The 23,194-nt window shown below is 44.4% G+C and overlaps 1 protein-coding gene and 1 non-coding gene across 9 annotated transcripts in view; one reads left to right on the top strand and one right to left on the bottom strand.

Annotated features, from left to right (window-relative positions):
- The window catches only part of LOC147028810 (zinc fingers and homeoboxes protein 1-like), a 122,817-nt gene extending 109,066 nt beyond the window's left edge, over positions 1-13,751 (bottom strand). For 2 of the 8 annotated variants that reach the window (XM_085879546.1, XM_085879547.1), the window contains exon 1: positions 12,990-13,210. The gene's annotated coding sequence lies outside the window, so the exon portion shown is untranslated. Of the gene's footprint in view, positions 1-1,090; positions 1,263-12,989; positions 13,211-13,272 lie in introns of those variants that run through there. The other 6 variants (XM_085879541.1, XM_085879540.1, XM_085879542.1 and 3 more) reach the window with 6 other exon arrangements.
- Positions 13,752-13,914: 163 nt separating this feature from the next.
- On the top strand, positions 13,915-13,987 carry TRNAM-CAU (transfer RNA methionine (anticodon CAU)). Its single transcript has one exon. It is a non-coding gene; the product is annotated as a tRNA-Met (tRNA).
- The last annotated feature ends 9,207 nt before the right edge of the window (positions 13,988-23,194 follow it).

The raw sequence follows: 23,194 nt of genomic DNA, 5'->3' as shown, positions 1-23,194 counted from the left end.
TTCCTCGCATCTTCATGTCTGTCAAAAAACATGTGTCAAGGTGCACAACTACAGCTCATAACCTATCCATTGAGGTGTTTCCCCCCCCCCCCTGCTTTCCCGTTTTCACGCCACTGTCCACACAAAATTCATCAATCAATTCTATACAGAGTCCGGGGGACTCAAAAATGTTACATCACTGGGTATATGACTGACTTCCTTTTAGTTACAGTTTCCATTTCCTTCTCAATTTATTTTTGTCAAAATAGGAGAAATATGGAAATATTATGCAGATCACTGAAACCTCTAAAATATGTTGCTCAAACTCAGTACCCTCAATGAGAGAACAACCTAACTACACTGTGCCAAAAATAAATTTACCTTCAAAAATAATTAATTGCAAGGCATAATCAAAACAAAGGTCAAGTGATCCACAGGTCCCTGTGCCACGTCCCATATAATACTGTATCAGGTGTACATGTAACTATCCAACATACCAAAGCAGTGCCAGCACATGACATTTCAAAAACTGGTTAGTAATGAGACAACCAACGGCCGAGTCACATCTTTCAAATCCATAGCCGAGTGCAGTCACACAAGAAAGGCAGCATAATAAAATATTCTTCCTACACAATACCAGAACTGCTGTTGGAGACAAGAAGTCAATGAAAACACAGGACATGGTCATGTGTCCTCCCCACTCTCAAGGTCCATCATTACAAATGCATTAAAAAAAAACAAGTACAAATGACGTTCAAACCGTATTATTCCTAATCATGTCGTTTAACAACAAAATATTCAACATGTGGGATTTTGTACAAAAAAAAATGTGTAATCGAGAAAGTATATCAAAGCAAACGCAAAAGCAAAATAGGAATCATTGAAATAGATATGAACAGCCCGAGCACCCCCAACGATGTGCAAATGTTATTTAGTGAAAGAGTCCAACCTGTTCAACAATATGGAAATGAAACTGAATCAACAATCCTCCTGTCAAGCTTTCAAACCAAAAATATTTTTTTAATTAAAAAAAAAAAGTGGGATTTAAATTTTTTTTTTTTAAAGCTCCATCTCTTGTGCCATGAACGTCCATTGCCGGTGCAAGACTTACCGCCTCAGAGCAGATTCGAGATGGGAGCGGCCTTGAAGATTTCTCCGGTGTGGTCGTGCGAGACGAGGAGGCTATCAAGAGCAGACAGCTGGAGTCCGGGCCAGGAACCACCCCGCAAGGCGGCGGCAGAGTGCATTAGGCTGACGTCAATGTGCAGGCTAGAAAATTAATTCTGTCCAGCGAGTAGGGATGAATACAGGAAGGTGCAGCGAATTATATTTTAGAGAAAATGAATAATTCAGCCAAAGCCATTTTTCCCTTCTTTGCACACAAGCATGAATGCCAGTCCAGCATATATGACTGAGAATCCAAGCCTATGCATAGCCTCCAGTGGATTGTATTGTTCGCAGCAAGTGCAGACAAAAAGCTCAAACCCTGCGAACCCGCGGTGCTCGCACAATCTCGAAAAGGAAAAAAAAAAATCCTCGGTAGCCAAAGTAACCCGTTCTGGAGAGCCAATGGCATTCACAGAAGCTTATTCGAGCCGGCTTCACCGCCTTAGCTTCAGCGTGGTTTGGTTTACAAGGAGCGGGAGACATGTTAAAAGTGTCCAAACGCATGCCTTGATGAAAATTTCAAACAACAATCTCGATTCAGACATGTGATACCAATGTAGGCACACATTTGGCCTTTGTGGAGCTTGCCTAGTTCAGGAGTGGCAAGCTGCCAGAACAACTACCACGAAGTTGTTGGTTCAAACCCAACTGTGGCCACTCCGGCATGGAGATTAGTAGATGGAAATAAAAGCATGACTTAAGATAACTGCATCAAAGTTTTTAATTTATTCCTACACTTTGTGACATTATATATATACATATATATATAATCTTAGTATGGTGAAGCCAGAGCAATTAGTTGTGGGAAAAACAAAGTCCACCGGTATCGCAAAGGTTGTAAATTCAAATATGGCTGAAGACGGAACTATTTTCAATTTGGATTCTATGCTTCTGGAAACCGAGCGGGTCTCTGGAGCATTGTGCTGCTATCCAATTGCCGATGACACCTCCAACTGTTGATTAATGACGAACGGAAAGGGGGGCAATCCGAACACTCTTCCAAATTTGGTTTACATGTTCTCCATGCTTGTATATCTCAGGGCGAATTTGGCATCGGCTCCAAAACTGTGCCTATAAAAGGCAGTGGTGCCCATAATCTGCTTTTAATAAAATAAAATAAAAAGAAATATGGTAAAAGGTGACATATCAAGAATCAAGTGTTTAAGGGACTAAGGCTGTGTAAAAATGATTTTATAGTATTTAACCATGTAGAGTATACAGTAGGCATTGGACCAGATGACAGTCTACGTTAATAGTTGATCTCTTAGTACAAGTGAGCAGTTTGTCACTTGACCCATACAATATAGAACCTTGGCTACCAGGATAGTTCAAAATTACGATGGGTGTCGTTGAAGTTCGAGGAAAGAGCTAATAAAAAAATTTTGGCACTCGAGAGCAGTATTACTTTACTCATAAATTTACATGTATGCTTATTACATGTCATTCGTTTAATCAATCTCACCATAGCTTGTTGTTTCAGACAATAATCCAAAAGTTTGTTATTTCAATTATGAATCTTACTAAAATTTGGGCACCAAGGGGTCATCAAATTATATTCAAAGTTGCCAGCCTCAAAGAAAAATATATGTGGGGTTGCCATGTATGGTAAAGGTGCACTCTCCTATTCTATTGTAGCCAAATTAGCAGCCGACTTTTAAGCACCAACAAAAGTTCCTTGAACAGAGGCCAGGACGGTCGGCAGATATGACTGACCCACAAAACTGTTGCCCAGATTGAGGCATTAATCATGGAAAATTGTCACTTTAAGGTGGCTGAATTTTCCACAAATGTTTGATTTTCTCACGACCATCCTCCAAAGCCTTACACACATCCTCCTTCCATTCCTTCCCTCCTAAAAGGACGGAGTCATGCTGGACACTGCTCAAGACGAAGCATATTCGCTCTTGAACTTTATCTTCACTCAAAAGGCAAAAGTCCCAAATCCGGCCCTTCCTGCCTTTACACAGTGTTCCCTGCGGCATGTGAACTTACCCCCTGGAATAGCGGAGAAGATTCTTACTCGGCTCGACACTCTTCAGGAACTGGTCCTGACAGCACAAATGTTCTAATCCAAAGTAACTGTTCTTTCGTCCCATTATTCCTTTTTTCCTCTCTCTTTCACAAGCCCTCATGGAAAGGTTCCAAAAGATATCCCCAAATAACACATTTGTGAGTAAAAAGATGGTTAGTACTACAAAACTTCAATAATTGCATAAACAGAGACATTTGAAGGGCATTTCCATAAAGCAGAATCAAAAAAATAAATAGTTATTAAAAAAATTACCCCCGGTTGGGGGGGTGACGGTCATCTCTGAAGCTCTGTAGATGTGGATCTCTGATCGGCTTAGAATGGCTTCGATGTCGTCTTGTCTTTTGGTTCAACGTACAGACGAAAGCCCGGGAGTAAAAAAGGATAGAAAACCTCAGAAATCAAATTACAAATTTTAAAAATACGACCCGACCAGATACAGATATTGTACCCTACTATCATAATCCGTTGGAAATTCCGCCGAGATCGGATAATAAATGGCGGAGATAATGTTGCAATTAGCTTTTTCAACTTTGGAGTGACCTTGACATTGACCTTCAATCGTGTCTAAAGTCATACCGTCCTGCATCACTCATCGACCCCTACCTACATACCAAATTTCATCAAGATCGGGCGAAATTTTTTTGACCGTATCGCAGACGATTTTTCCAACTTTGAAGACACGTGACTCGATAACCAGGAGGAATTTCAAAAAACCGGCCCGACCAAATTTAGATATTGTTCCATATTATCAGAATCCGAAGATCGGATCACGAATGGACGATTTCGCAACTTTGGAGTGACCTTGACGCTGACGTTGACCTTCAATCGGGTCAAAGGTCATACCGTCGTGCATCCCTCATCGACATCTACCCACATACCAAACATCAACCAAATCGGAAGAAAAAAATGGGGACGTACGTACGTACGCACGGACGGACGGACATCGAGACCGGTTTTATTTGGTCATCTCATTAGAGATGACCTAAAAAAGTGAGAAGACTCAAACGAAACGATAAATCTTGTGGTAATGCACTCCTCAGGTGAAATTTGCACAAAGTGAATGAGACAATGAAGAAGAACTTATCTAGGCCAACGATCAACAAGACCAATTGCGATTGGAGGCTCTCTGCTGATAGCCTTCCCAATGATCTAGGTGGGAGGAGCCTGTTCAGTGTCCAACGCTCCAATTGGAGGTTGCAACGTCTGGGGCGGGGCTATCGGGCCAATTGTTTCGTCAACATCTGTGACTGGGAGATGAGTTTGTGTTACTCTTCTTCTTTGCACAAATAAGCAAAGTGTATGGAAAACCTTTTTGCCGACATAACACAAAATCCATGGAATAGACAAATGTCGCTTCCAGTATTCGGAGATGTGTTATACTTTGTCCTCCACTCAATATCATGAAAGTATCCACACAGTTTGCATTCTCATTCAAATGCCATTCAATAGCAGATGCACAACACAAGCACGTACCAGCTGTATTCTCATACCACGAGCGTTCCTCCTGATGGACAAAGTTGATAGGTGGCCCATATAGATTCATCTTCATCGTCTCATTCACTTCATGTGAACTTCACCTGAGGCGTGCTCAACGAAAAGCTTTGTGATTCTTTTTACCTCCGCCACCAAAGGTGAAGGAGGTTATGCCTTCAACCCTTGCTGTCTGTCTATCTGTGTACAGGATATCCCAAAAAGTTGTGGACGGATCCGGATTAAATTGTGTGGACAGGTTGGGTGTGTGTGGCAAGGACGAATCGATTCGATTTGGGTGAAGATCCGGATCTGGATCTGGATACGAGAATCATTTAATTTCTAAAGTGATTCTTCATCATTGAGAGATAGGGCCAAAAACGATATACAACAACATGATATCTCAAAAATGTATTGGGCCCGATATGTTCTCCTGGATCAGCGATTATGTAGCGGAGGTATGCGCTCTACCGAGCGCCCTTCCAGTTTTGACTGTTTCATGGAAATAAACGTCTTTCTCATGTCTCTGTTTATGTCTACTTCTATTAGTCCTCACCCCCATCATAAGCAAAGTAACGGAATCCATTATTAGAGCGGATACTCGCTAATCTCTAACAATCAGCTTAACTTCCGAGCTACCTTTGATGCTGTCTGAAATCCAGCCTTGATATGAAAGTTGTCTTAATGTGGTATCAAGTGGGTGGTCTGATATTTCTCTATGAGCACAAACAGTGGTTGGCCCTTGATAGTGTCCTTTCCCATGATCTTTCTTTTCAAGCTGGGGTTCTGCAAGCCATCATTTTTGATCCTTCATCTTCAGTCCAGTTTAACAATTTTGGTGACGACGACCACCACCACGTATCGAATGATATCGTGGCCTGAAAAAGTATTTACCCCCTACCAATAACGCCACATTTAGAGCAATTACGAATTATGTATCAACAATTTTTCAAAATGAACTTACCTTTTCATAACTGAAGAGATCAAACTAAACACTTTTATAGTTGAAGATTACGTCATGAATGCATGCAAAAAAATTTTTTTTTTTTTTTTAAATATGCACAAAACTAGAAGGGCACTCGGATGAGCGCATACCTCCACCATGTAATGCTTTCTTCACGAGAACATATCGGGCCCAATACATTTTTTAAATATCATGCGATACAGTATGACATCGTTTTTGGCCCAATCTCTCAATGGTGAAGAATCACTTATAAAATTTAATAAATCTCGTATCCAGATCCGGATCTTCACAAAATCGATTCAATTCAACCCCATCACACGATAAACTTGTCCACCAAGTTTCATACAAATCCGTCCACAACTTTTTGAGATATCGTGCTATATGTATATCGGTTTAGCCCTATCTCTCAATGGAGAAGAATCATTTCAAATTTTTTTTTTTTAATCAGATCCAGATCTTCACCAAAACGGAATCATTTCTTCCTTGTCACACACCCAACTTGTCCACCAAGTTTCATCCAAATCCGTCCACAACTTTGAGATATCATTTGTGGCCTGATCTGTCAATGGTGAAGAATCACTGAAAAAAAATTATAGAAGTTGGATCCAGATCCGGATCGTCACCAAAATCGAATCAGTTTGACCTCATCACACACCGAACCCATCCACAACTTTTTGAGATATCCTGCACACAAACAAACAGACAGAAATGGGTGAAAGCATAACCTCCTTCACCTTCGGTGGTGGAGGTAATGTGTCGTCGTTGGCTCTCCATTCCACGTGACAAACTTTTACTTCAACATATTTTCCTCCTTTTTGGATGAGGAGGGAAGCAATGCATCTTCTTCCCACTGTCTGATCGATTGGAACAGCTTCATGATGAACAGCGCAGCATCTTTTACACCCCAAAACTGACTTCAGACTGTAAAATTATAACGATGACGAGATGTAAATATGACAGAGTCCACACAGTGGCACACAATTTAGAACATCAATCGGGGAAGATGGGCAATAAGATGGCGAAGATGGGCAATGCTCCAATTGTTATCGTTTCCACTCAAACCAAGCCAAACACGAGTATTCTAAGGCAGAGAATGAATGGAGAAAAGAAAACGAGAATGGATGGTGGGTGTCCTGAGATGTTGAACAGCTGTTTTGAAGTACTAGTACGTGCGCGGCCGTACGTGCAAAAAAAAAACAACAAAAAAAAAAAAACTTTCAAACCGCGAGCCAGAAACAATAACCACACAGGCCGTTCCTTCACTCTCGCGTGCCCGTACGTGCGTGGCCGTACGTGCAAACCCCAAAAAATTACAATAAACTTTCAAACCGCGAGCCAGAAACAATCACACAGGCCGTTCCTTCGCTCTCGCGTGCCCGTACGTGCAAAAAAAAAAAAAAAAAAAAAAAAACTCAAACTGCGAGCCAGAAATAACAACCACACAGGCCGTTCCTTCGCTCTCTCGTGCCATACGTGCAAAAATTAAAATAAACCAATGTCACCCACAGGGTGACCCGTATCTTGCCAAAAGGTGACCACATGTGACTTCTTTAAGGTCACACTGAGGTGAACAGAGCCGCTATCCACCAGGAGCAACTCCTTGAGGAATATCTGCCTACGAGAGATTCCGATGAGAATCGTTCTACAGAGTAACTATGAAAAATATGCGTTTGCCTCATAACGTCACCAAATGACGTCATAATGTCTCAAGCTTGACATATCTAGAAAGCACTCATTGAGGTGTTCAATTTGAGGTACTACACGATATGGTTCCTAAAACTTGAAAATTTGACCTTGGGGTCAAATATGTTTGACCTCAGGTGCTAACCATGAAGGTCAAGGCCAATCGCCACCAAAAATTAACCAGCTGAGCGCCAGACCATGAACTATATTACCATCAAGTTTGAAGACGATCCGATCAAAATTACTCAAAAAATAAGGGTTTCGTCGACTCCCCTGATTTGCGACAAAGTGACCTTGACCTTTGACCTTCAAAATTTTATGCGCTGAAAGGGACCTCTATAGGCCTCTGATATGCGAAGTTACAAAAATTTCCAATGATAACTGTGCTCTGCAGAATTTTTTATACGTGATTACAGACAAACAAACAAAAAAAACAAACAAAAAAAAATATACAAGGTCAGGTATGGGAGCATGTGCCAGAACAGCGCGTCACTGCGTTCACTTTCCGCCGGTACTCCAGGGGCCTCCATCTGGCCATCCCCCAGGCAGATGCCAGGCCCATCCCCATCTCCTTGAGATGATGGTCAACCTGCTGCAACCATGAGGCACGTGGTCGACCCACTGGCCTCCTCCACTCATGAGACTCCCTCGTTGAGAGAATCTGGTGAGCAGGATCAGCGTCAGGAAAACGAGCCACATGTCCATACAGCCGCAACTGACGCTCACGGACTATGCAGGTAACAAATCTCATCCGAGTCTCTCTCAGCAACCGCTCGTTGGACACAAAATCCGACCAGCGATAGCCAAGGATTCTCCGAAGAGACCTGGTACTAAAGGAATTAAGTCTCCGTCTCAGATCCTTGGTCAGAGTCCAAGTCTCGCATCCATAGAGCAAGACTGGAAGTACCAAGAACCTGAAGACTCGGACTTTCGTCCTCCCGCACAGGTACCGGCAGCGTCACACCCCATGATCCAGTGAATCCATGACTCCCCAGGCCCGACCCAGACGTCTTATCTATTGACTTCTGACTCACAGCCAGCAGAGACATTAATATCACTGCCAAGGTAAGTGAATCTCTCCACAACCTCAACATCCTCACCACAAACAGACACAGACAGGACAGCAGCATCCAAGATGTCACCGAAAGCCTGGATCTTAGTTTTGACCCAAGAAACCCGTAATCCCAGCGGCTCCGACTCCTCATTCAGCACCTCGAGGGCCCCCAAAAGGATATCTAAAGTCTCCGCAAAGATGACTGCATCATCTGCGAAATCAAGGTCCGAGATCTTGACATTCCCAAACGATGCACCGCAACTTGATCTCTCCGACATCCTCCCTAGAATCCAGTCCATACAAGTGCTGAAAAGTGTGGGGGCAAGTACACATCCCTGACGAACTCCAATAACAACTGGAAATAAGTCAGAGATGGTACCACCACACTTCACAGCACTCTCAGTACCAGAGTAGAGTTCAGACATCAGATCGATCAGTTTTGGTGGCACCCCACGAAGACCAAGAATCCTCCAGAGGACATCCCGATTCACTGAATCGAACGCTTTACAGAGATCAACATAGGCTGCAAGCAGCCCCTGCCGAAACTCTCGTCTGCGTTCGGTGAGGACACGAAGAGCAAGGATACGGTCAATCGTTGACCTCTTTGGTGTAAAGCCTGACTGCTCTGGACGCTGGTGCTCAAGCAGATGGTGGCGAACCCTATCACGAATTATCCGAGCAAAGACCTTGCCCGGCACTGAGAGCAGCGTCACCCCTCGGTAGTTGTTGCAGTCTTGGCGATCACCCTTCCCTTTCCAGAGAGGGATAACAAGGCCCCTCTTCCAGTCAGTTGGGATGATGCCTGTGTTCCAGGCAGAGCACAAAACTGCATGCAACGACACGAGTGCAGCATTTCCACCAGCCTTGAGAAGTTCGGCATGGATGCCACAGATCCCTGGAGCTTTGCCCCGTTTCAACTGGTTCACCGCAGCCCGTGTTTCCACAAGCGAAGGTGGACCACAGTTGATTCGAGGGTCAGCAACAGGGATTGTAACACCCTTGACGTCCAACTCGACAGCTGGGGGATCAGCCTGGTACAACCGCTCAAAGTAACCGGCCCAGCGGGCCTTCACTTCAGACTCCTCTGTCAAGAGCCTACCACTCTCTGCTCGAACTGCAGTGCTCCGAGGGATGGGCTTGGATGAACGTAATGCGCGAATTCCCCTGTAAGCGGGACGAGAATCACCTGTCCAGAGGTGATGCTCTACCCCCTCACAGATTACTCGCACATAGGCCTCCTTGTCCACCCTCAGTGCACGTACAGTTTTACGCCTCAGCTCCCTGAACAGCTCAGCTCTGCCATTCAGCCTGGCCTTGCAACTCTGGTCAATGGTATCCAGTGTCCCTTGAGAGACAAAATTCTTCTTTGCCCTGCGGTGAGTTCCAAGACATCCACCGGCAACATCAAGGACGGTGGTCTTGAAGGCGCTCCACAACTCTTCAGGACCCCCCAAAGCACCCAGACCCCCCAAGTGTCCACTCAGCCTGTTCGCAAACTCCTCAGCTACTCTCTCATCCCTGAGCTTGGCAACATCCAGCCTCGGCTGGGATGGTACCATTCTCCAGGATTTACGGTGCAGCTTTAGAGTTGCTACAACAAGCCTGTGGTCAGTATTGAGGAACTGAGCACTCTGGTAGACCCTGCAGTTCTGGATCATCCTCCAGCGACCGTCAATGAGGACGTGGTCAATCTCCTTTGCCACACCGCCAGCGTTGGAATACCAAGTCCAGCGAAGAGCTTGTGGGCGCTGAAACCATGAACCAGCCACCCTAAGTCCATGACTTCTTGCAAAGTCAAGGAACTTAGTGCTATTCTGGTTCATAGTTCCTGACCCATGGGGACCAACACACACCTCATAACCATCCCTATCAGTTCCAGTCGATGCATTGAAATCCCCCAAGACTAGAAGTGTATCTCGTCTGGGGCACTGATCAACCACAGACTCGAGCGTGGCGTAGAATGCGTCCTTCACGGTGAGATCACTCGCCTCAGTCGGAGCATAAACAGAGACCAGGGAAATGACACCTAAGGAGTGACGAATCCTTAATCTCATAATACGCTCGTTGACCGGTGTTACCTCAATTATCATTGGGGTCAGCTTATTGGACACAGCTCCAGCAACTCCTTGGGTATGGTAACCATCAGAGCGACCAGACCAATAGTAGGTGTAACCACCCACCATTATCTCTCCGCAATCCGGTCTCCGAACCTCAGAGAGAGCTGCAATCCCGATGTCCAAACGCTTGAGCTCAGATGATAACAGAGACAGGTGATCATCCTCTCTTAGGGATAGGACATTCCAGGCACCCACCCGAAGGGACCGCCTCAGGTTAACCCAAGGAGACCGCCGTCTGGTGGACGACACCTCAGCACCACTCCGACACACTCTCCCGCAATCTGACTCAGGGATGTTACCCCGTGGTTTCCCTCCTATCAAAGATTGGGGGTCCCGAAGGCTTTGCCCCATCCCGTCATCCGGTGAGCTGCCCTGCGAAGGGAAGCTGCACAGGAGGTACTCCCACGGAGTGGGTTTTCAGGTTTTTTTGCGTTTTGCGGAATGAAGGGTTTTACGGTGGCCGGAGTGCAAATCCTGCCACCAACCTCCTAATAAGAAGTGACCCAACTGTAGGAGGACGTCCGCAGACACAGTTGGGCACTTGATATGGATGGCCGTTGGCTCACAAGGAGCTCCTCCTCACAAGGAGCACAAGGAGCCCAAGGAAAGTTATCAATTTCCAATGATAACTGTGCTGTGCAGAATTTTTTATACGTGATTACAGACAAACAAAAAAAAAAACATACAAGCTGACTAACATATCTTGCAAAAACTTCGTTTTGGCAAGATAATAAATTTTCAAACCACGGGCCAGAAACAACAACCACACAGGCAGTTACTTCGCTCTCACGTGCCCCTACGTGCAAACCCCACCCCCCCCCCCCCGCAAAAAAACTTTCAAACCGCGAAACCGGTTTTCAAACCGCCAGAAACAACCACACAGGCCGTTCGGTGGGTGTCCTGAGATGTTGAACAGCTGTTTTGAAGTATTGGAGAAAAGAGGAACAAAATATTGACTGAAGGTGAGTGATGAGCCTGGATGTCAATTCCGCAGAAAAACTCGACTGTAGTGTGGAGACTTTCTCTGCAGACTTGATACGTGAGAAAGGAGGCAATTGTGGGAGAATGTGATCGAGATTTTCAGGTAGTGAAGGTTATACATGGAAGAATCATTGCAGGAGAGTTGCTCCTGCAGAATTGACAGGGATAAGATGGAAATGTGGAATTTGGTTGAAAGCGACATTTGGAAAGGTACTATACCTACTCGGTGGTGTCGGAGTGTCCGCTCCGAGTACGGGAGATCAACGGTTTGAGCTCAGGATGAGTGTATTATTTTGCATGCAGTCTGTGGCTGCTGGTTGAACCATTGCTGGAAGCACGGCTGTGCCGCTGATGTAGCGCCTCCCCCCCCCCACCTGCACACCCCCATTTTCTCGGAAGGATGACAGGCTGAGTCAACCCACGTGGTGATAATTAACGACGGGACTCAAATTGAAGACCCTAACCCAGCCACGTTAACCGTTAGTCAACACCAGGCTTAATCCGATCTAATCGTAAAAAGACTTTTGAAATGGTACGTGCTGCTTACTTGCTTGATGCTCGGGAATTTTTGAACGACGAGTTGGTCCTTGGACCATTTTTTTTCATTGGCCTTCACTGTCTTGAAGCATATCTGCCTGCTACACTGCTCGAGCATTAGCTTGCCTTTCACCAAGCCCACACATGCTTGGGACAGGGAGGGGATTATACATTTGTCATTATTGCTAAATGATACTATTATTATTGGGGTAAATATTATTAGGATTAATTGAGCCTGATGTTGGCTCAGTGGTTGGGGTGGTGGCTTGGGATCCTTGGGTCCCGAGTTCAAGCCCCGTCGGCCACTGAATTAATACACTAGGGGGTTGACTCAGCCTGTCATCCTTCCGAGGTTGGTGAAATGAGTACCAGTTCCAGTGTGTGTACTGGAAGAGGGGCACTGCATCAGCGACACAGCCGCGCTGCTCCAATAAATGATAGCTACCCTGGCAGCTAAGCTGCCAGACCACCACCACCACCACACCAGGATTAATTAATGTGGTTTGTTACAAAGTTATCATTCTCTTTGTTAATATATTTTGTAAATAGAATGCCATGCTGCGGCAGGACCGATTGAGCTGCTCTATACACCTCAACATGGCATGCATTTAAAACATTGGAATTCTTCTGGGTTCTTTTGCAGTTAATTAGGCTAATCAACTCAGGAGATCATAACGATCATTTTAGTGCATCATATTCCACATCAGAATGCTTCGGTAGAACTACACAAAAAAGCATGCTTCACACACACACACACAACCATATGTTGGCAATCATAGCGCAGGCTTTGGTGGGCCAAATGGACTCCTGCGTTGAAGTTTCTTGTGAATTTGTGACGTCCGTGATAACTAGCACACCACGTCGAATTACTGCACTCGATACAGCTCTTGCCGTTCGACGAATTTGAAGAGAATTCTTTGCAGTTAACAATACACCGCTCAAGATAAACGATCCAAAAGTTCGTTTGAAAAACAAATCAATTAATGATGAAAACATGAGACTGACCCCGCGAACACGAACGGCGAGGTTTGTCGATCGATCAGAGTCGGTTTCCACCCAGACAAGCCCTTCACAATCCGACCTTCCTCGGTCCAAAGAAGAAAACAACAACAACATGCCCCGAGTCAACGGCGCCATGTTTAAAATAAATAAATAAATTTTTAAAAAAGAAGAAGAAGAAGCAGAAGAAGAAGAAGAAGAAGAAGAAGAAGAAGAAGAAGAAGCAGAAGCAGAAGCGAAGCAAATTTTCCAAGCGACGGATGAACCACAAAACAGGCAGCACACTCACCAGGTCGAGGTGGTGACGTCGCGTTCAGCCCATCACCACGTGACCACGAGTCCGACCAATCCGGGCTCGGGCGACATATAAACACGGGACACGGTCAAATCGTCGTGTAACCGTTCAGAGTGCGACGACTGGCTCTTCGTTGTCCGCGATCAGGCCCATGGGATGAGGCCCGCAGGGCGAGGCGGGGATCTTGGCTCGAACCCAGGAGAGAATTCCGTGTCGGGGAGTTCCGTCCTCGTCCACCCGACGGACTTCCAGCACGAATAAACACACACGTCATCCGTGTTCATTGTACACGGACGGCCTCGGCCCGGCAGTACGTGGCCAGCACGTGGGGGCGTGCTTCGGTAACTGTGCGTGCGAGCGAGCCTGCTTGGACACGTCGCCGAGAAACGATAAATCCGCCACCGATAACAACAAGTTAAAGTAGATCCTCAAGACCACGCCGACACCTCCTCGGACACGTGCGCTCGAGTCGGAGGAGGAGCGGGGGGGGGGGGTCACCGAGAAAGTCCACAGGGTTCTGTGTTGAGAAATAATACACAAGTGTTGTACATTGTCGAACATTGTGAGTATCGATGTGATCTCGTATAGAGGTTTGAGTATATTCTATTATGGTAATATACACCGTAGTGTTATAGCGCCTCGTTAGCGCAGTAGGCAGCGCGTCAGTCTCATAATCTGAAGGTCGTGAGTTCGATCCTCACACGGGGCACTGCATTTTTTTTTTTTTTGGTTGTTTCACATCTTTAATTTAAATTGTTTGATCCACATGTCCGGTGGAAATGAAGCACTGAACGAACGAAAAATCGTTAAATCACAACAAAACGCAGATGTTTCCTTTAGAAATCCCTCCGATTTCGTCGTTTGCTGATCCTCCGAAAGTTCTTCCTCTTCGACTTTTCTTCCTCTCTTTTTTTGTTCTTCTTCTTCTCCTTCGTCTTCTTCTTCTTCTTCTTCTTCTCCTTCTTCTTCTTCTTCTTCTCCTTCTTCTTCTTCTTCTTCTTCTTCTTGTTCTTCTTCTTCTTGTTTCCCTCGCCATCGGGGCGAGTGTCATGGAGTCCCGTTGCCCTCCACATCATAATCAAGGGTTGATGCTAATAATTGCATTTGGAAAATAAATAATTTAGGTCCGTTTGTGACTTGGCAAAAATATATCTATACATTTGACAGGTATGTTGATCGCCTCCGTTTGTTTGTTTATGTATTTGTTTGTCCGTCCGTTCGCCCCCAGCCCAAACTGCTCAACCGATCAGTTTGAAATTTTCGGAGATTCATGTCAACAACCCTGCGACGATACCACATTGGAGTTTCGTAGCATTTGTTCGACCAAAAAGGTCTGCATAGGCCAATTTGAGCCAAATTTTCTAAAATCCTCAAATTTTATCCGATTGACTTAAAATTTGAACAGGATTTGCATATCAGGTTACTCAATTCAACCACCTATTATTTTTGAGGTTAACTTAGGTCAAAAGGTCAAAGTAGGCCATAAGGTCAACCAAACATAGGCCAAAAATTTTAATTGCTTCTAAAATTGTCAATTTTCATCCAATTGACTTGGAATTTTAAAAGGATTAACAAATCGGGTCACTGAATTCGACAATCTACTATTTTTGAGGTCACCATAGGCCGAAAGGTCAACATCGGCAGAATTTCTAAAATCCTCATTTTAATGTGATTAACTTTAAATTTGAAGAGCATTTGCATATCAGGTCAATTAATTCAACCACCGATTATTTTTAAGGGCAACATTGGCCAATAGGTCAACATAGGACAAAACATCAACATCTCCACTCATGGCTCGTAGACTTCCTCTCCTGTCACAGCTAACGTGTGGCACTAAATGGAGTTCTCTCATCCCCTCTTCCTGTCCAGGCTGGAGTTCCTCAAGGTAGCGTTCTGGGCCCTGTTATTTTTCTGGTTTTCAATCAATGATCTCTCCGACTCTCTGGAAAATCCTTTATATCTCTTTGGTGATGACTCCACCCTCTGCCGTGTCATCTGTCATCACTCACACCGGCAAAGCAGCAGCTTCTTCATCTCTGCAGATCTGGATAAAATCACAAATGTCTTTCATGTTCCACGTGGTCTCACGTGGAACATGTCTTTCAATCCGGACAAATCTCACACTCTAACAATGTCTCTCTGAAAGGACGTTTAGAACACCCCCACCCCCGCCCCATATACTATCTCAACAATCCTCTGGAAGAAGTCCTTTCATTCAAGCCTCTGGGTCTCGCTATCTTCCATGACCTTTCCTGGGAAAGCCACATTTCCAACCTGGCCTCCAAAGCCAGTCACCGACGAGGAATCCTCCGTCGTGCAAAGTCCTTCCTCGGCCCACTTGAGCTCCTGACCTCATACAAAGCTTTCGTCCACAGCCTTATGGAGTCCTGCTCTCTCCTCTGGGCTGGTGCTCCTGCCTCTTACCATTCTCGGCTTCACGCTGTGGAAACCAAGGCATTTCGGATCATTGGCATCTCCCGCGATGACGCTGAGTCTTTAAGCCTCTCACTCTCTCACCACAGGCAGGTCAGTGGTCTTTCTGTCTTCTACCGACTCCTCTCCAGTCTCGCCCTCCCGCCCCCCCCCGCTCTGTCTGCAATATGTCCTCTCCAAATTTCCGCATGGCACTCAAGGTCTGCCAGCAACCACATTGTGGTAAAACTACCAAAATCACGAATCACTGCTCACCTTCACTCTTTCATTCCTCTGTTTTCCTGTCTTTGGAATAAGCTCCCTCACTCTGTTCAATCCCATTCTTCCCTCAAAGCCATCAAAACAGCTGTTCACCACCACCTCTTAACTTCCCCCATCCAAATCCTCGATCTTTTCTACCCTCCTCAATCCACCCCAAACCCACCTCCTTCAAAATCCCTGCTTTCCTTCCTGAAAGTCCCTGTAATGTCCATCTTGTATACCCCGTGTTCCCCACACCATCCCTCTCCCTTCCACAGATCTAATGTCTCTGTTCCCCACTGTTTTGTCCTTCTCTCTCCCACCCCTCTTGTTTCATGACCCCCTTGCTGTGTGTTGTGTGTTAGCTCTCATACGAGCCTCGACAACAAATACAAAAAAAATACAAAAAAAAACATGGGCCCCATTTCTAAAATTGTCAATTTTCATCCAATTGACTTGAAAATTTTAAGAACATTTGCACATCAGGTGACTAAATTCAACCACCTGTTAATTTTGAGGTAAACATAGGCCAAAAGTTTAAAATAGGCCAAAAGGTTAAAATAGGCCAAAAGGCCAATTTTTCTTAAATTCTCAATTTTCTTCGGATTGACTTGAAATTTGAAAAGGATTTACATATCAGGTCACATGAATTCAACAACCTATTATTTATGAGGTCCCCATGGGCCAAAAGGTCAACATAGACCAAAAGGTCAACTGAAGCTAAATTTCTAAAATCCTCAATTTTCATTCAATTGACTTGAAATTTGAAAATGATTTACATTTCAGGTCACTGAATTCAACAACCTATTATTTATGATGTCACCATTGGCTCAAATGTCAACATAGGCCAAAAGGTCAACATAGGCTGAATTTCTAAAATCCTCAATTTTAATGCGATTAACTTTAAATTTGTAGGGCGTTTGCATATCAGCTCAAATGATTTCAACCACCTATTATTTTTTAGGTCAATATTGGCCAAAACATCAACATGGGCCACATTTCTAAAATTATTTCTTTTGAATTCAACCACCTATTATTTTTTAAGGTTAATTTTGGCCAATAGGTCAAGATAGGCCAAAACATCAACATGGGCCACATTTCTAAAATTGTTTCTAAAATTGTCAATTTTCATCCGATTGACTTGAAAATTTTAAGAACATTTGCATATCAGGTCACTGAATTCAACCACCTGTTAATTTTGAGGTAAACATAGGCCAAAAGGTTAAAATAGGCCAAAAGGCCAATTTGGGCCAAATTTTCTAAAATCCTCAATTTTCTTCGGATTGACTTGAAATTTGAAAAGGATTTACATATCAGGTCACTGAATTCAACAACCTATTATTTATGAGGTCGCCATGGGCCAAAAGGTCAACATAGACCAAAAGGTCAACTGAAGCCAAATTTCTAAAATCCTCAATTTTCATTCAATCGACTTGAAATTTGAAAATGATTTACATTTCAGGTCACTGAATTCAACAACCTATTATTTATGATGTCACCATTGGCTAAAATGTCAACATAGGCCAAAAGGTCAACATAGGCTGAATTTCTAAAATCCTCAATTTTAATGCGATTAACTTTAAATTTGTAGGGCGTTTGCATATCAGCTCAAATGATTTCAACCACCTATTATTTTTTAGGTCAATATTGGCCAAAACATCAACATGGGCCACATTTCTAAAATTGATTCTTTTGAATTCAACCACCTATTATTTTTTAAGGTTAATTTTGGCCAATAGGTCAACATAGGCCAAAACATCAACATGGGCCACATTTCTAAAATTGTTTCTAAAATTGTCAATTTTCATCCGATTGACTTGAAAATTTTAAGAACATTTGCATATCAGGTCACTGAATTCAACCACCTGTTAATTTTGAGGTAAACATAGGCCAAAAGGTTAAAATAGGCCAAAAGGCCAATTTGGGCCAAATTTTCTAAAATCCTCAATTTTCTTCGGATTGACTTGAAATTTGAAAAGGATTTACATATCAGGTCACTGAATTCAACAACCTATTATTTACGAGGTCCCCATGGGCCAAAAGGTCAACATAGACCAAAAGGTCAACTGAAGCCAAATTTCTAAAATCCTCAATTTTCATTCAATTGACTTGAAATTTGAAAATGATTTACATTTCAGGTCACTGAATTCAACAACCCATTATTTATGAGGTCACCATTGGCTAAAATGTCAACATAGGCCAAAAGGTCAACATAGACTGAATTTCTAAAATCCTCAATTTTAATGCGATTAACTTTAAATTTGTAGGGCGTTTGCATATCAGGTCAAATGATTTCAACCACCTATTATTTTTAGGTCAATATTGGCCAATAGGTCAACATAGGCCAAAACATCAACATGGGCCACATTTCTAAAATTGTTTCTTTTGAATTCAACCACCTATTATTTTTTAAGGTCAATATTGGCCAATAGGTCAACATAGGCCAAAACATCAACATGGGCCACATTTCTAAAATTGTCAATTTTCATCCGATTGACTTGAAGTTTTAAGAACACTTGCATCTCAACTTACTGAATTCAACCACCAATTATTTTGAGGTCAACATAGGTCAAAAGGTCAACATAGGCAAACTTTCGTCAATTTTCATCCGATTGACTTGAAATTTGAAGACCAGTTGCATATCAGCTCACTGAATTCAACCACCTATTATTTTTGAGTTCAACATAAGCCAAAAGGTCAACATAGACCAAAATGTCAACATAGGCCAATTTTCTAAAATCCTCAATTTTATTCTCAACTAAACATTTCATACACATTGCATTTTTTTGTATCTAATAATACTGCTGTTCATAAATATATCATTTAAACATATATTGTTGGCTATATTATATATAGCCAAAAACATATATTGTTGCGGTGCCGGGTATCGGTAGCGAGCACGAGCGCCAGAGGGAGCAGTGGAGTCAGCACCACCGAACACCCGGAATTTAGGTCGTGACCCTCGGATAAGTCCGGAAGGCACCGGTCCCTTACAGGACCATGAATCACCAATAATTCGACCGCGTGGGGTGGGGTCAATTGCCAAACTTCAATATACCCAATTACCCATGCGGCAAAGCTACCGAGGAATTCACACCCTCGACGGACCTCGAGCGGAATGAGCCGTTACCGTGCCCGAACCCTGTGTAACCTGAGTGGAGATTACCGAGGCCTGTCAGTCCAAATGAACAATTTACTGCCTCGCTATTTCTCAATACACACTGTGCTAAGCCAATGAAAGAAACACAGAAACGAGCTGGAACATTTAACAAAAGGGATATTTATTTATAATGGGGCAGGGGAGCACGCAAGAAGGCAGAGTTAACTGAATAAAAGGAATGCAATTTACACACACGGCACTTAAATGTTTCTACTTAAAAGACGGGCCCACACACAGACACACACCCCCAAAAAGAAATGGTGGCTGCGGCCTTTATTGATACCCCCAGCTCGGAGGGAAGGTGAGCTGGAGGTAAGAGCCTGGCTTGGACCTTCCCGCTTCATGCGGTTCTTGACGATCGGGCCCGGCAGGACTCGAACCAGCAACACGATGCCGCTCCAAGCAACAGGTACGGAGGGAGGATTGCATCGGGCGCTGGCACGCTCCACCGGCACAACAGGCGACGAGGCAGGCAAAGCAAGTCAGCTCGGCAGGCAAGCAAGCGATTCCCCTCCAGCTCGCAGGCAGGCGATTCACGGCGGGAAGATTAAGGCACTCTCAGCGGGTTGCCCCCACACAATTATCCCTTTTCTTTGACAGGTGGGAGGAATCAGTCTCGCATCATTCCGACCTCATTGAACAGGCGTGTCGGGCAATCTCCCAGCCGTCCGAGATTGGTAGGGGGGAGGTGCTCATGTCTCTGCCCCTCGACCAGGAAGTCAAGCAGCAATATGTTGCATTGGCTTCCCATTTGCCGAGAAGCGGCAGACGTGCTCGCACCCACGTACGTGCTGACACGCACGACTGCAATGGTGCCGGTGGAGGATGGTGGAAGGAAGCGAAGGCAGGTGTCGTTGTCGTTGTGAAGTTTAAAATGTAAAAATCCTAACTATAAAATAACTCACAGCGCACGTACAATTAATCACCCATTAAACATAGGACAGGACCCTAACTAGAAACACATACTTGCCGATATAGCTGATCTATAGGACCTGGCTGTTGTGTGCAGTAAGCTTCCAAATTCGCAACAATATTACATGCAGAAGAAGAGCACTCCTTTTGTATCAAAAGATGCATAGGGCTGCTGAAGCAGTTTCCCAAATCAGTGTGCACAATCCTGGCCAGGTCGCCACTCCGACACAGGATACACAAATGGCTCATTTTTCCCAGTCATCTGGTACTCATTTTGCTGACCCCAGAAGGATGACAGGCTGAGTCAACCCACCTGGTGTTAATTCAGCAGCCAACGGGCTTGAACTCTGTCTGAATGCAAAACAGTCATGTGCATCAAGGAACTGTCATATAACTGTCATTATGTTCTGCACTCAGATATGTCTCAGTAAAGCACATAACTTCTGTCTCTGAATATATTTGATATTACATGTCACTGTTTATGTCTTTTAGTTTCTCCAAGAAGTAGTGCACATTTAAGTGACCAAGCTGTGATCCATTCCTGTTTATGTAACGTCACAAGCTTTGGCAGTGCAGGGGTATGTATCCTATGTAAATGCATTTCATCCATTTCCAGTGATGTTTATGCATTTGTTCTGATACCAGCAGCATCAAAACCAGTGATGTGTAAATTTTGTAGTGTCTTGACACGACTAAATACCACATATGCTTGTTCATTTCCAAACCGTCTGGCACCTTTTTCATACGAACAACAATTTCATCTCAAGTGTGACCTTTACACTTGTGAATTGTAACAGCCCATGCTGGAGTTAGTGGGAACTGATGGCATGATATCTGTGCACCCTTTTTGCCTGGTTTTTCAAATTTGCCTTCATGTCGCACAATTGGAACTCAATGTGGAAATTCTTGCTTCCATTGGCTTGATGTAATTGCTCTTTTTTCAATAATCTTGTCATCAAATTTGACCAAAACTGTGCTTGCTTTGTCTGCTCTGTTTTTTTTTTTGAAAATTAAGAGCAAAAAAACATGTGAAGCATCAGATGGGTAGTTTGGATCGTCACTACTTATTTCTCGTGAGCGGAAGGTTTCAATGTCTGTTTCTGTGAATGTGCCAATTCTGATGTGACAGAGCTTTTCTGCAAAGGCACAATCGTCTTTCTGCCACATTACTTCATGCAATTCATACAATTCAAAATTACCTTTCCACATATAACCATTGAGCCTCTCTACAGGATCACGTACAGGATCAAATATGTGTGACTGACATACTGGTGGGAGTTGGTACAAATCTCCTACTACAAGGATGCAAACATTGCCAAAGAGGATGTCATCTCCAGAGATACCTTTGATGTCATGTAAGCATTTGTGTATATTCAGTAACATGTGTGATCCTACCACAGACACTTCGTCAATGATTACCAGGTGTAGATTTGACAACTTTGAACGGAGAGTGTTCAACTTCTCATTTGTAAGTGGTTCACCTCCCTTGCCATATTTTAACACCAACAACAAGAGCACAGAATGGACAGTCATGCCACCAACATTGACAGCTGCCACACCAGTAGGTGCTGTGAACAGTACCGTGACATCAGTTGGTTCAATTTTGTTAGATAATGCGAGCAGTTTTCTTTTGTCTGATTGAACTAGCCTTATCACATGAGATTTACCAACACCTCCAGGACCACTCAAAGACATTCTGTATGGCACCACTGGTCGACTTTGCTTCAATGATATAACTTCATCTTTACACCAATGCCGATGATAAAAAAACAACAACTTCTCTTTGTTTGGTGTTTAGATTGCGAACCATTGCTCGATACTCTGTAGGGGGTATATGTTCTCTGTCAGCTTCAACTTGGTAACGAGACATTAGTTCGGATTCATGATCACATTTTGGAGATTGCACCATTGCAGTGTTGGCATCAAGGTCTTCTTGCTCAATGTCTCTTTAAATCTGGCACCCTTCGTTCTCATCTTGTAGATTATCATGTTCAGTGCCAGGTGCAATATTAGGCAGGTGTGAACGGGGAATGTGGCCGGCTGTCAAATGCAGTCTTAGGCCTCCCCCCTGAAATGAGCGCAGTGAACAGTGAACACAAACGGTGCACGGGCTGCACCAATGCAGTCCCCGTGTGCAGCTGCCTGCAAGGCAGTCCCTGCAGAACACCGAATGGTACTGACGCAAGCAACACAAGAAAATGAACGGATGGATGGATGGATACAAACACGGTGCACGGGCTGCCCAATGCAGTCCCATGGTGCGGCTGCCGACAGGGCGGTCCCTGCAGCTCGCGCGATGATCCTGGCGCGCATGATAATGGATAGAATGGGGTAAATGCAAAGAACAAGAAGGGCTAGCAGGCATGGGGTCAAGGCAGAGCCAGGCAGACAAGGCATGGCAAGGCCAGCACAGGCCGTTGTAGCAAAACGCAGGCCGGCAGGTGAAGCTGGCCGGCCTCTTGACTCGTCCTGCAGGTGTGTGGAGGGAGTGCGGTGGTGCCGACCGGTCTGGAGGTGCGCTCGGACCTACCCTACTGTCTCCCTCCCAACCTATCGCCTTTGCCTGTCTCTGTCCATACCCACTCCCTTAATTTGCAAAAAATCCACCCAATTTAGCCTCATATTATTTTTTTGTCATTATTTTTTTTCTTCTTTATTTCCTTCTATAATTTGTCCCCCTAACCCCCTTTATCGTCTCTGTCCGGCGAACCTACCATGTGACCGAGCCTACTCCCAACCCTTAAGTTCCCTTCCTGGAGGGGAATAAGGGAGAGCTAGTGTCCTGTGTCGAGGCCCAATAAAGCCTCAGAATGGCCTCCTCAGATCTCAGCGATCTACTTCACCATGGTGAGTCCAGCGGCCCACAACGAGGGCGAAGGGATGGATGTTGTGGAGGGGTACATTTCCCTATCTACTCCAACATTTATTAGTCCTAAACTACCCTGGGGCTTTCCAAAAGCGCCTGCCGCTTAATCTACTGGTTCTACCAAGCAAGATTCCCGTCGCCTGTGTTGGTGTCCTCACAATTTCGGTCCTTGCCCTCGAATTTTCCATCATGCCCTTGCACGGTCTCATGGCTGGGACACGTGGCTCCCTTGGCAGGAACTACCCTCTGTCGATTCTCAAACTATGGCACCCCTGGGCCCTGCAACCGTCTCCGAGCCTACCAGC

Source organism: Eptatretus burgeri, chromosome 4 (genome assembly GCF_056783735.1).
Source record: "Eptatretus burgeri isolate ZD-2024b chromosome 4, Ebu_testis_v1, whole genome shotgun sequence".
Taxonomy (NCBI): domain Eukaryota; kingdom Metazoa; phylum Chordata; class Myxini; order Myxiniformes; family Myxinidae; genus Eptatretus; species Eptatretus burgeri.
This window is presented reverse-complemented; position numbering and strand designations above follow the sequence as displayed.